We start from the raw sequence: 13,873 nt of genomic DNA, 5'->3' as shown, positions 1-13,873 counted from the left end.
TCATTCATTCATCTTAAAAAAAAAAAACAAAAACCAGTCACTGTGTGATTATTAATGTGGTGACCCTGGGCTAAGTACTGGTATTCAATGGGAGGCAAAACTGATGGAGCTCCACCCTCAAGGAGCTGACCTTCTAGTGCAGGAGCTGGGTATTCATCAGGTAATCACAGATAAGAGTGATTTACTTATGGCAATATAAGATCATTGCTCTAGGGGCACTTGGGTAGTTCATTTGATTAAGGGTCTACCTTCGGCTCAGGTCATGATCTCAGGGTCCTGGAATCAAGCCCCACGTTGGGCTCTCTGCTCAGTGGGGAGTCTGCTTTCCTCTCTCTCTCTCTCTCTCCCTCTATGCTCTCCCTTCTTTTCTCCTCTCACTCTTTCTCAAATAAATAAAATCTTAAGAAAAAAAGTTTTGCTGCATTAAGTGCATTAAGTGCTGTGATAGAAAAGTACAAGGTATTATTTTTTTTTTCTTTTAAAGATTTTATTTATTTATTTGACAGAGAGAGATTACAAGTAGGCAGAGAGGCAGGCAGAGAGAGAGAGGAGGAAGCAGGCTCACTTCTGATCAGAGAGCCCAATGCGGGACTCGATCCCAGGACCCTGAGATCATGACCTGAGCCGAAGGCAGCGGCTTAACCCACTGAGCCACCCAGGCGCCCTAGAAAAGTACAAGGTATTAGATGGGAGCACATAGCCAGAGGGTCTGCATACTCTTGGCAAGCCGAGTCCAGAGAAAGCTCGCCTGGGAAAACAGTATTGGAACTGACCTCTGAAGAATAAGTAGGCACTAACTAGAGGGCTTCTGCCTAGAATCACGTGCAAAATCTCCAGCCATCACTACCTCCTCCTCTAAAAGCCATGGCTGGGAATGCATGTCCTTGGTGCTCTAGACCGGACTGCATTGGTTAGGAATGGCCACCCCTTCCAATCAGTGCTCCAGAAGACCACCCTTCATCTTGAGTCCTAGTCAGTCCAAGAAGTAATTATGACCTACCGACCCATTGTTCTTGCGCTGCTACTTTCTGGGTTCTGAGACAAACACAGAGCCTTGGGTCCCAGGCTGGGCCATCCAACACATAACATCTGTAGCCTCGGGAGGTAACAGAGGCACCAAGGGTGCCACTGAAATGTGGTGTCACTTCTCTACCCAAACTATCTATGGAAAACCTCATTTCTGGGGGCACAGAGTGTTTTGTCTTCCCTGAATTCCTTCCTTCCTTTAAGAAAAACCTCTCTTTTCTTCCCTCCCCAATCGACTACACAACTCCGACTCCCTTCTCTCCCTCTCTCTCTCGACCTTCACCCCTCCCCTTGTGCAGCTCTCTCTCAAATCTTTTAAAAATGTGGTTTTTTCCTTCTCATAAATTCATATTATAATGTCACTTTTAGTTCAGATCTAGATATCTTATCTCAGCTCCAAACTCACCAGCTGTGGAACTTTGGGCAACTCTATTAACCTAGTTAAGCCTTAGTGTCTTCTTCAGGGTTATTATGAAAATTTGTAGCAATGACGGAAAACCGTCAAACAGGACCAGGCACATTGTGAGCCTGTAATCCATGTGATACCATCATTATTCTTAAAAGGGTCTCATCAGGCTGACCGTAGAAAGGAAATGTTCGCTTTCTGTTCTTGAGGTAGCAACAGAGTCGTGGACTCTTAAGTTTCCCAACCCTAATTCAAAAGCATCTGTACTCCCACAAAACAGTATTACGGTTTAGCAAGTATAAGCTAAGACAAGAAAGTGAAGAAAAAGACCCCAAACAGCAATATTTTAGATGTCAGAACCTGTAGGGAGGTATTTTTTTCTTTTGAAAACAGAACATTATGAGAGAAAATTCGGAGCAAAAATTTTTTCCATAAGCAGGAGACGCAATTGCTATTATTACTATAGGATAACATTAAAGATATCTGTGTATTGTTTCTGCCTTCACTACAATTGTTGATGGTAAGGATCGTTGTTGGTTTATTTACTCTACATTGCAAGCACCTAAAACAGTAAGTGTGCGTAAATACTTATTGAGCGAGCAAAATTCTAAGCGGGGCTTAGGGGTTATTTTTTCCACCAGAGATTCACTCAAAAATGTGAAGGTTGGAAAGTATAAAACCCCAATTGAGGGAGGAAAAGAAACTCTCTAAATCCTGTGCATCTTTCCCAGATTAGAATTACATTTTAAGAGCAAGAAGAACTCTTAAGAAAAGAGCAGAAAGAACAGGGAGATTTTTTTGAAGAGCATCAAACGATTCATTAAAGTAGTGGGGAAATAAATGTCCTCTGCTTTGGAGCACATGAAACATTAAAATCGTTGCAGTTTCAGTAATAATAGCAAGATCTGCCCGAGAGCACTAGGGCTTAAACCACAAGAAGGTAGTTATCAAATTGCCCTACTTATTGAAATATTCATCCCACTGCCTTTCCTTGAGCTTCTAGCCCGAGGCTTTCTCTCTGCTGTATTGTTAGCGTGCTCAGAGGAGGCTTTGCCTCTGCAGATCACCACAGGGGTTCCGAATGCCTCCCCTCACCATGGAAGAAAGAGAAAAAGACAGTTCTGTCTTGGAGATCGAATGTCTCCTGGAGAGAACCATTGGCAGCTGGAATCCAATTTCTTGATATTTCTGAAACCGGGATCTGTTATAAGTAGACAATGCCAAAGGGTAATGGGCTCCTACTGCTTTCCAAACACTCAGATAAAAATGTACGGAAGTGCGTCAGCCAAGCACAAACCAGTCTTTTCATAAAACACTGGGCTTCTCAGCACATATTGTAGTAATTCTGTGACTAGCAGCTCATGGTCATGGCTCTGCGGTTCTTTTCCTCTTGAAAGGTCTTGATTAGGCCAGTTCCTTTCTTGCTTGTGTTTGAGGAATGTGTGATTTAGGCTGCTTCTAACTGGAACTTGGGTTTCCGTTACCTTGTTGACATCTGGCACCCACTGTCAATCCAGTTCTCTCTCCCGGTCTGTCTTGTGGTTCCAGTCAGCGAACAGTCAAAGGTCGTGAGACAGGCATGTGCACACCTACAATGTCACGTTCAAAAGTACAACCATGACCTTGTCTTCTCATTCTCAAAATCTGTGCTCAGCTGTTTCAAACCTCCTATGTCCTTGTTAGTAATGGCCAATTAGAAACCACTGAATCCTTTCCCTATAACGGTCAGAGGCTGCCAATTTATGGTAATTTGGACATAAGTGCCAATGGGAAAGTGCATTATTATCCAAGCTACTTTGGCTGTGAAAGAAACCCAGTGCGGGCTAGCTGAAATAAAAAAGGAACTTGCCAGCTCCTGTAACTGCAAGGTCAGGCAGAGGTAGATCTGGGTAAGTGCCCAGATTATGATAGGAACCTGTTTCTTCTGTCCCTGACTTTCCTTCTGCAAAGATGCAGCCTTTCACCACATGGTAGCAAGGTAACTCCAGGCTTACTTGGGCCCAGCAGCGTAAGATCCTAAAGGAAACATGTACATTTCTCCCAGTAGCACAGCAGAAGTCCCCCGGAGGACCCTGAAAAGCCTTCCGTGAGTCACATGCCCATCCCTGACTCAGTGGTAGCCTGAGGCTGGAGTTCTGACTAGGTCTGGGCACATGCCCGGTGCAGTTCAGTTGAGAGCACTAAGGACCTACATTCCCACCTATGGCTCTTAGAGGAGGAGGTAGGGATGGCTGGAGATTTTGCACGTGATTCCAGGCAGAGTTAGTGCCTACTTATTCTTCAGAACTTAGCTCAAATACTGCTTTCCACGTCGTGGGGCTCAGTCTCAGAACCCTGAGATCATGACCTGAGCCAAAATCAAGAGTCAAATGCTGAACCACCCAGGAACCCCAGAAAAAATAAAATTAAAGAATAGTCATAGGCTTTCTGTGAAAATGAATTCAGAAAGTTTCAGTGAAAGGCAATGACCCATAACTAATACTAAGAACACTAACAGCTTGATAACATCACATTACTGATAATGGAAATGTAAGATTGTGACTCCCTATACACCTGCTTGTCTTCGTGAGAAGCTGGGGATATTGTTAATGTTTTACATTAGTTTTCTAAAGACGAATTAGAAAAAAGCAGCAGTATAATATTTCTCAAAAAAAAAAAGAACCCAAAAATGAACAAAACAAAACAAATTCTGAGGGTATCTCCTTTGTACATAATCTTGTCCTCTTTGCAATGGAAAAACATCGCTCTTATATACAGAAGAAAGAAGCGAAAAATGGGGGAGAAATCATCATCACTGGTAATTGCACATAAAACCCAGGATATATATTATTGTGGTCCTATGAACTTGAGGATAGGGTTTCCTCTACATCAGCTTACACCACAACCCCATTTCTGACACACCATTAGTAAACTGATTTAGCCTCAATCATAATCTTTTGGACCAAAAGGTTTTAATTTGGAATGTTACGAGGGCTCCTGTTCAAGATACTTGGCAAATGGACTCAGTATAGAACACCGTTAAACACAAATTATCCCAGTATTTATTCTAGCAACCCCAACAAATGTGTATGCTTATAGGTACACCTTCCTTGCAGCTTTAACATTTTGTATGTTTTTAATCCTATCTTCCCAAATAGTGATGGGGGAGGGGGAAGTCATATTTTAAAATTTAAGGCTCTGAAAAAAAAAAATTAAGGCTCTGGATACATGAGTGTCCTATCTACTGACTATTGCTTGCTCTTCCAATGACCCTATAATAAGCTGCATGAGCTCTTCAGAGAAGGGGATGTTTGTTTTTCCTATTCAAGGCTCTGTGCGTCAGTGGCTTCATAGGTCAGGAGTATGTAAAAATATTAATCAAGGGATTTACAGTAAGTATTTCAGAACTACAGCAGTGTGATATTGAATGGATAGCTTGAAAGAACAAAATCCACCAGCACCAAGTATGATATGTAAGACTAGCCCATTTCTAGTCTAAGTAACCTAATCTTTAGTACTGAATAAAACCACCAACTTAGTCCTAATATGAAACAGAAATCATTAAACAAGCAGGAGAGAGTTGTTGCCTGAGAATATCCAGGCTGTTGCTATAGTAAATCACTATACAAAGCACTTATTTTCAAAAACCAGCTTTAAAATTGATTTCCATGATTAGCTACATATAATTAAATACCAAGAATATTTTCATTACTTAAAAGACAAAGCCTTGAGGTTATTTGCTATTTGTCAGTTATACACCCTGAAGCAATTCACTTTTGATCTGCTTCTTTGCTGGAGTTTAAGACAGTATTGTTTACTACATCATTAAGAGAAAAGTCATTTTCTAAACTTCTGTTGCAAGTATAACTTGTGAAGTATTATGAGGCTTTCAGACAAAAGAGAAGCAAAGGGAAAGCTACATTTACAACATTTAAAAACACACTTGGCGGGGGGGGCGCCTGGGTGGCTCAGTCTGTTAAGCCTCTGCCTTCGGCTCAGGTCATGGTCCCAGGGTCCTGGGATGGAGCCCCACATCGGGCTCTCTGCTCAGCTGGGAGCCTGCTTCTCCCTCCGCCTGCCACTTACCCCTTTCATGCTCTCTCTCCCTCTCCCTCTGTCTCTCAAACAAATAAATAAATAATCTTTAGAAAACACACACTTGAATATGTAGCAGACTGATCTAAAGAGTATTTTTTAAGTCCTGTAGTTTTGTCTGAGCTTCCTGCAGAGTCTCCACAGAGGACAAACTCTAACTCCACTCATGAACTGGCAGATTTTGACGACTGGGGAAATGCATCTTTCTATTCCAGAATGTCTCATCGCGCAGCCAGAACGTGGCCAGGACTCTGAGCCAGCGCCACGCCATGGAGTCAGAGCCGGGCCCCGCGTCCTGGAACAAGGAGCCGAGTGCCCAGCCTGCGCTCCTCCTGCTCTCTGCTTATCTCAGCCGAGGACTTAGCCCGTTGTACCGGACTTTCTGTCTCCAGTCGGCCTCACCGCCAATGCCACGTAAGTTTCGAAGGGCAGGAAGGCGTCATGCCTCACGACTCTTTGTATCCCAGCTCCCAGCTCAGTGCTCACATCTACTAGGTGCTCCACACGTGTTTGCTGACAAAAGAAGGCAAGCGTGCTTTATTGGCCAAGTAGGAGGAGTAGCCTTTCTTCCATGACATACTAGGATTTCATTGTCATTTTGTGTGTGTGTGGAAAGTGTGGACATTGTTGCACTTTTAATAGAAGTTACACGTATAAAATAAGATAATCAGTATCCAATATTATGACATAAAGTACCTTATCCCCTATAATTAGAAGAGATGACGCATTGATTTTCTTGCCCAAGTACCCCATTTGTGAATCTCCATTAACAATAAACTAACCATTACGTTTACAGGCTACTGAGTAAGTATATCCTTTGGTCAATAAGAGGAAAATAGATCAGGATGCCTGGGTGGCTCAGTCAAGAATCTGCCTTCAGTTTAGGTCATGATCCCAGTGTCCTGGGATTGAGCCCCACGTCAGGCTCCCTGCTTGGCGGGAAGCCTGCTTCTCCCTCTCACTCTTCCTCGGTGCTCTCCCCCTCTCTTTTCCAAATAAATTAATAAAAATTAAAAGAAAAAAAGTGCTCTATTTTACAAAAAGAAGAAGTAGTAGTAGTAGTAGTAGTAGTAGTAGTAGTAGAAAATAGATCTATTAAACTTAGTAAAATAATACGCCCCTTAGAACCAACATTTCTCTAACTGTATCAAGAAATCACAGACAGGGGCACCTGGGTGTCTCAGCGGGTTAAACCTCTGCCTTCGGCTCAGGTCATGATCTCAGGGTCCTGGGATTGCGCCCCGCATCGGACTCTCTGCTCAGCAGGAAAACTGCTTCCCCTCTCTCTCTGCCTGTCTCTCTGCCTACTTGTGATCTCTCTCTCTCTGTCAAATAAATAAATAAAGTATTTTTAAAAAGAAATCACAGACCATTTTCAAAAATGGCAGGGGCAAGACTAACACTCCTGAACTGTACAGTTCTGCATTTTGTAACAATAAAGTATTAATCAGATACTAGAAAACTTCCTTACAAGGGGCGCCTGGGTGGCTCAGTGGGTTAAGCTTCTGCCTTCACCTCGGGTCATGGTCTCAGGGTCCTGGACTCGAGCTCCGCATCAGGCTCTCTGCTCAGCAGGGAGCCTGTCTCTCTCTCTCTGCCTGCCTCTCTGCCTACTTGTGATCTCTCTCTGTCAAATAAATAAATAAAATCTTAAAAAAAAAAAAAGAAAAAGAAAACTCCCTTCCAAGCATGAAATATATTCCAAATAGACATTTGCTAAATTCATATACCATGAATCTCAAAGCACTCTCTGATCACCTACCATATCTGTTAAGTGTGCAGTTGACCTCTGGACTTCAGTCAGGCACTTTCAGATTACCAATAGCAGTGTAAGGCCACCAGATACCAAATGTTATCACTCAAAGATAAATAATACTTGAGTGTCCTACATGAGTTTTTAATTCTAAAAACGCTTACTGGACCAGAAGACTACTTTGCCAACGTGTCTGGTTGTCAATGTATCTTTGCCCAAGTCAACAGGAATTCATCTCTAGAGCCGCTGTTTCCAAGGAAGTAAAGCTTTAGGTTCTCCACATTGGGTCCACAATCCAATAAGCTAGTAAGTTGGAAAAAATACCAATGTCTGGATCTCACTTCCAGAGATTCTGATTTAACTGGCCTAGGGTGTGGCCTGGACGTCAGGACTTTTTCAAGCTCCAAGTGATTCTAATGTTCAGTGGGGTTGAGAAACATTACTTTAGGGCCTCTATTCTCAAAGAAAATGTAGAGGGACACAGAGTTATGCACCCCCTTCTTCCTGCATCTCTCACATCGATCAGTGAATGAGCTTTGAGTCCTTTCTACCCCAGATTCTGTTCCTCTCCCCTTCCAGTCATCATGGTCTTCTTCCACGACACTGCTTGAGACTTGTCATGTTACCTGGATTTCAAGAAACTTCCCTATTGCAGGTAGGAAACATTCACTTAGCAGATGTGGAGCTCCGACTGAAAAGAGTTCCTTCAGATTCTACAGAAGAAATGCCATCCAGAGCAGTCCACACTCACTCATTCACTTCCAGTGTATACTCAGCTCATTTCTTTTTTTTTTTTAACAATTTTTTTAAAAGATTTTTATTTATTTATTTGACAGAGAGAGATCACAGTAGGCAGAGAGGCAGGCAGAGAGAGAAGGGGAAACAGGCTCCCTCCTGAGTGAAGAGCCTGATGTGGGGCTCGATCCCAGGACCCTGAGATCATGACCTGAGCCAAAGGCAGAGGCTTAAACCACTGAACCACCCAGGTGCCCCTACTCAGCTCATTTCTTAAGACACAGTTGCCCAGTTGTGAGTTATGCCTCTGTAACCAATTATCACCAAGTTGTGTTGATTCTAACTCCTCCATCTCTCTCATGGCGAGCTCCTCCTTGCTTTCCATGGTACATTGCTTTAGTTCAGACCCACACCAGCATTTCTCATATAAAAGCAGTCCATCACATTGGGGAGGGTATGTGCTATGGTGAGTGCTGTGAAGTGTGTCAACCTGGCGATTCACAGACCAGTACCTCTGGGGATAAAACTACATTATATGTTTATAAAAAAATAAAAAATTTAAAAATAGATTAAAAAAAAAAAGTAGCCCATCAGCCTTCAAACTGTTCTTTTTTTGTAATTCGGCTAACCTCCTTCAAACCATACTCCACACTGCAGGGTGCTGTTTTCAAAAGCAAGTCTGCTATTACCACTCCTTGGTTTAATAATAATAATGTTCCATTTCTTTTAGAATCAAATCCACACTGCTCAAGCGCTTCATAGACCATTTGCAGGTCCTCCAAGCATGTCACGTGATCTCGTGCCTCTGTACTTGCGCAGACTCCCACTCCCTTTTCAGAATTCAGCTGAGAGATCATTTCTTTGCTACCCAGTCTGAACTACATGCTTAGCTAGGTGTACTCACATGGCATCCCATGCCTCCGCCTCTCAATAATACCTAACACATAGCATTATGATTTTCACCACAACTGACATCAGACTTATTCAGAGTGGGGGCTGCATCTTTTGTCTCTTCGTGCATTAGGGCTTATAAAGGGAACTGATACCCAGTAAGTGTTCAGTAAATGTTTCAGTAAATGAATACCCTGTCGTTGTACATGTCCATGCTTTGCATGTACCATTACCCCTCCCTGGCTACCTCCAAACTCTGTTCACAGTATTAACACCTCCATTGGAACCCAGTGGAAGAATCTTCCTCTGGAAAGCCTGAAATTGATTTCTGAGTCCGTACAGATCATACCCACCTTTTAGCCACCATTATATCTTGTATATACTTCTAGTCATTGTAACTACGACTCCCTGCTGAGGTTACCTGTCCTGTGTCTGTCTCCTGCAGCAACCTATTTCATTTACCTTTGTATCCGAAGCACTTGTTACATCATAGGCAATGAGTAACCATGCTTTAATTTTTGTGCTCATCTAATCCTTGATTAATGTGACTGCCAGAATGTTCTAAAACAAAATTTAGGTCCTGTCATCCCCAGCTTAAAAACTTTCAATGATTTCCTTTATCTGTAGCAGTCTTTCCCAAAGAACAGGATCTATGCTCCTGGTAGTACACACGATGATTTTCACATGTCACACAATTGTTCTTTTCATTTTAGCAGTTAAGTGTTTTGTGTTAGGAAAGAATGAAACCCACCAAATGAATGATTTTGTGTATAATTTTGCTTTTGACACATAAGATTTTTTTAAAAATTCGTAATTAAAGAAAAATATTTATATTTAGCAAATAATAGTTCAGAGAGTAATCATACAACAACAGTCAAAAAGTCATCATACTTGGGAAACGCTGATGTATTAGGATTAAGAACTAAATCTAACATTCAGGTCCTTTACAAGCCCTGATTACCTTTCCAGTCTCACTTTCCTCCAGCTGCCCTCAGCATGACATACCGTATGTTACCAACTAGAGGTTTCCATATATTACTCCTCTACCCTGTTCAGTCTTTTCTCAGCGCAGCAGCCAGAGGAATGCTGCTAACGGGGTAGGTCAAATCAGGTCATTACTCTGATTAAAACTCTCCAGTCAGAATGTTTTTCTTTCCAGGAGATGTATACTAAACTGTAAGATTTATAAAAATAAGATCTATTTATAAATGTATAATATAGATATTTACAAAGATACATATTTATATATTTACAATATTTACATATATTTATAAGATATATTTACAAATATATATATTTATAAAAATAAGATCTATGAGGTGCCACTATATCTGGAACTTAACCTTGAAATAGTTAAGAGAACAAAACACACACATACACATAACTAAAGATAAAGTCAATATGACAAAATGTTAACAGCTGTTGAATCTAAGGAGTGGGTGTATGGATTTCTATATTTTCCTTTCATTGTGTGTGTGTGTGTTTGAAATTTTTTATAAAAAGTTGTGAGGGAAAATAAAATGGTTTGATGTATAATTAGAAAGATACATTGATCAATACGTAATAAAACCAATATGGTTAGATATAAACAGGTGAATCTAGCTGGTAAATATACAAATCTTCCTTATACACCTTTTTCAAATATTTGAAAATGAAAATGTTCATAATAAAAAGGGGGTAGGGATGTAAGAAAAACGTTAAAAAATAAATCCTTGGTGATGGAGAAAATCCAGAAGAATCAACAACAAAAACCGCCTGGAACTAATAAGCAAGGTTATTATAGCAAGGTTGCAGGATAGAAAGCTAATATTCAAAAGTCAGTTCCTTTCCTATGTATCAGTGATAAAGAAGTGGAACTTGGAATTAAAAACATAACACCATTTATATTAGCATCCTGAAAATTAAAGACTCTAAGTATGATGATTTTTCAGATTCAACAGCAGAGGCACGATTTTTAAAAGAAATAATTGATAAACTGGACTTCATTAAAGTTAGAAACTTCTGCTCTGCCAGAGACACTGTCAAGAGAATAAGAAGACCAGCCACAGACTGGAAGAAAACATTTGCAAAAGGCATATATTTTTTAAAATATTATTTATTTATTTATTTATTTATTTTTTAAAGATTTTATTTATTTATTTGACAGAGAGAGATCACAAGTAGGCAGAGAGGCAGGCAGAGAGAGAGGAGGAAGCAGGCTCCCTGCTGAGCAGAGAGCCCAATGCAGGGCTCGATCCCAGGACCCTGAGATCATGACCTGAGGAGAAGGCAGAGGCTTAACCCACTGAGCCACCCAGGCGCCCACAAAAGGAATATCTGATAAGAGGTTGTTATCCAGAATATGCAAAGAAATCTTGAAACTCAACAATAAGAAAATGAACAACTTGACTAAAAACTTGGCAAAAGGGGCACCTGGGTGGCTCAGTGGGTAAAAGTCTTTGCCTTCGCCTCAGGTCATGATCTCAGGGTCCTGGGATGGAGCCCCACATCAGGCTCTCTGCTTGGTAGGGAACCTGCTTCCCCCTCTCTCTCTGACTGCTTCTCTGCCTACTTGTGATCTCTGTCTGTCAAATAAATAAATAAAAATCTTAAAAAAAAAAAAAAAAAAACTTGGCAAAAGACCTGAACAGACACCTCACCAAAGACATACAAATGGCAAATAAATATATGGAAAGATACTCCACGTCATAAGGCATTGGGAAACAGCAAATTAAAATGAGATACACACCTATTAAAATGACAAAGTCCAAAACACTGACAACACCAAATGCTGATGAGAATGTGGAGCAACAAGAACTCTTGATTTCTTTGCTGATGGGAATTCAAAGTGGTACAGCCACTTTCTTTTTTTTCTTTTTTTTTTTTTAAGATTTTACCCATTTGACAGAGAGAGATCACAAGTAGGCAGAGGCAGGCAGAGAGAGAAAGGGAAGCAGGCTCCCTGCCGAGCAGAGATGGTGGGATGAATGCATGGAGCAGAGAGGATTTTTAGGGCAGTAAAACTATCTCTACGTATTAGTGGGTGCATATCATCACACCTTTGTCAAAACCCACAGAATGGGACGCCTGGGTGGCTCAGTTGGTTAAGCAGCTGCCTTCGGCTCAGGTCATGATCCCAGCATCCTGGGATCAAGTCCCACATCGGGCTCCCTGCTGAGCAGGGAGCCTGTTTCTCCCTCTGCCTCTGCCTGCCTCTCTATCTGCCTGTGCTCACTCTCTCTGTCAAATACATAAATAAAATCTTAAAAAAAAAAAAAAAAACCACACACACAGAATGTACAACACCAAGAATGAACCAAAACGTAAACCATGCACTTTGGGTGATGGTGAATGTCAGTGTTGCTTCATTGACTGAAACCAGGGTACCACTCTGGGGCGGGGGGCGATGTTGCTACGGGGGTGGCTGTCTCTGGTGGAGGACAGGGACTATATAGGAACTCTGTACTTTCTGCTCAATTTTCTTGTGACTCTGAAACGGCTCTAAAAGATAAAGCAAATGGAGCACTTACGTGGCTCAGTCGGTTGAGAGACCAACTCTGGGTTTCAGCTCAGGTCGTGATCTCAGGGTCACGAGGGCAGGCTCCGCCCTCAGTGTGAGTCTGCTCAAGATTCTCCCCCACTCCCTTTCCTGCCCACGTGGCTCCTGCCTGCGCCCCACACTTGCATGCGCTCTTGCTCAAATAAATAAATAAATAAATAAAATCTTTAGAAAAGAGTAATAAAGCAAATAAATAAAAAATGAATCCATCTGCCACTGCCTCACTACCACCATTTATCTCACAGTGAAACCAAAGTAACAAAGCAGGGCTGCAAAGGCCCACAAGACTGGGCCTCCCTTGTGCTTCCTTCTTCCTTGTGAGGTCTAGAAAGCCAGGCAAGCTCTTCCTCTGTTCTTTTACACTTGCTATGTTTTCTGCCAAGAGTACTCTTCCCCTAGAGAGCCTCCACGGTGCCCTCCCAAATCCCTGCATTTACCCAAATGTCACCTCCTTGGGCCCCTATGTGGCTCAGTCGGTTAAGTGTCTGCCTTTGGCTCAGGTCATGATCCCAGGCTCCTGGGATCGAGCCCCACATTGGGCTCCCTGCTCAGCGGGAAGCCTGCTTCTCCCTCTCCCCCTCCCCCTGTTTGTGATCCTGCTTTCACTGTGTCTCTCTCTGTCAAATAAATAAAAATCTTAAAAAAAAAAAATGTCACCTCCTGGGACCTGCCATCTAATCAACCTGCCACTCTAATCAAAAATGCAGCTTTTGGGGGCGCCTGGGTGGCTCAGTGGGTTAAGCCGCTGCCTTCGGCTCAGGTCATGATCTCAGGGTCCTGGGATCGAGTCCCACATCGGGCTCTCTGCTCAGCAGGGAGCCTGCTTCCTTCTCTCTCTCTGCCTGCCTCTCAGTGTACTTGTAATTTCTCTCTGTCAAATAAATAAATAAAATCTTTAAAAAAAAATGCAGCTTTTGGGATGCCTGGGTGGCTCAGTTGGTTATGCAGCTGCCTTCGGCTCGAGTCATGATCCCAGTGTCCTGAGATCAAGTCCCACATCGGGCTCCCTGCTCAGCGGGGAGCCTGCTTCTCCCTCTGCCTCTGCCTGCCACTCTGTCTGCCTGTGCTCGCTCTCTCTGACAAATAAATAAATAAAATCTTTAAAAAAAAAATGCAGCTTTTCCCAAACCTTTCTCATTCCCCTTATTTTTCACCAAAAAACTTATTGCCAGCTAACATACTATGTATTTTATTTAATTTTTCGTCTGCTTATCTCCTCTTAAAGCTCAGTCTATGAGGGCAGGGAATCTCTGTTGGTTTGTTCACTGCCGTACACTCTATGCTATCCCAGAGCACAGGACGTGGCAGGCTGTCAATGACGTTTGTTGACTGAATAAATGAATAGCTTATTAAGAGTTCTCTTGTGCTTCCAGACATTTTTTCCATGCTGTTTTCTCCACCTGGAATGATGTTCTTCAGGGTTCAGTAGGGGAAATCCAACTCAACCTTC

The sequence above is a fragment of the Mustela nivalis genome, assembly GCF_964662115.1.
Source record: "Mustela nivalis genome assembly, chromosome: 19".
NCBI lineage: Eukaryota > Metazoa > Chordata > Mammalia > Carnivora > Mustelidae > Mustela > Mustela nivalis.
This window is presented reverse-complemented; position numbering follows the sequence as displayed.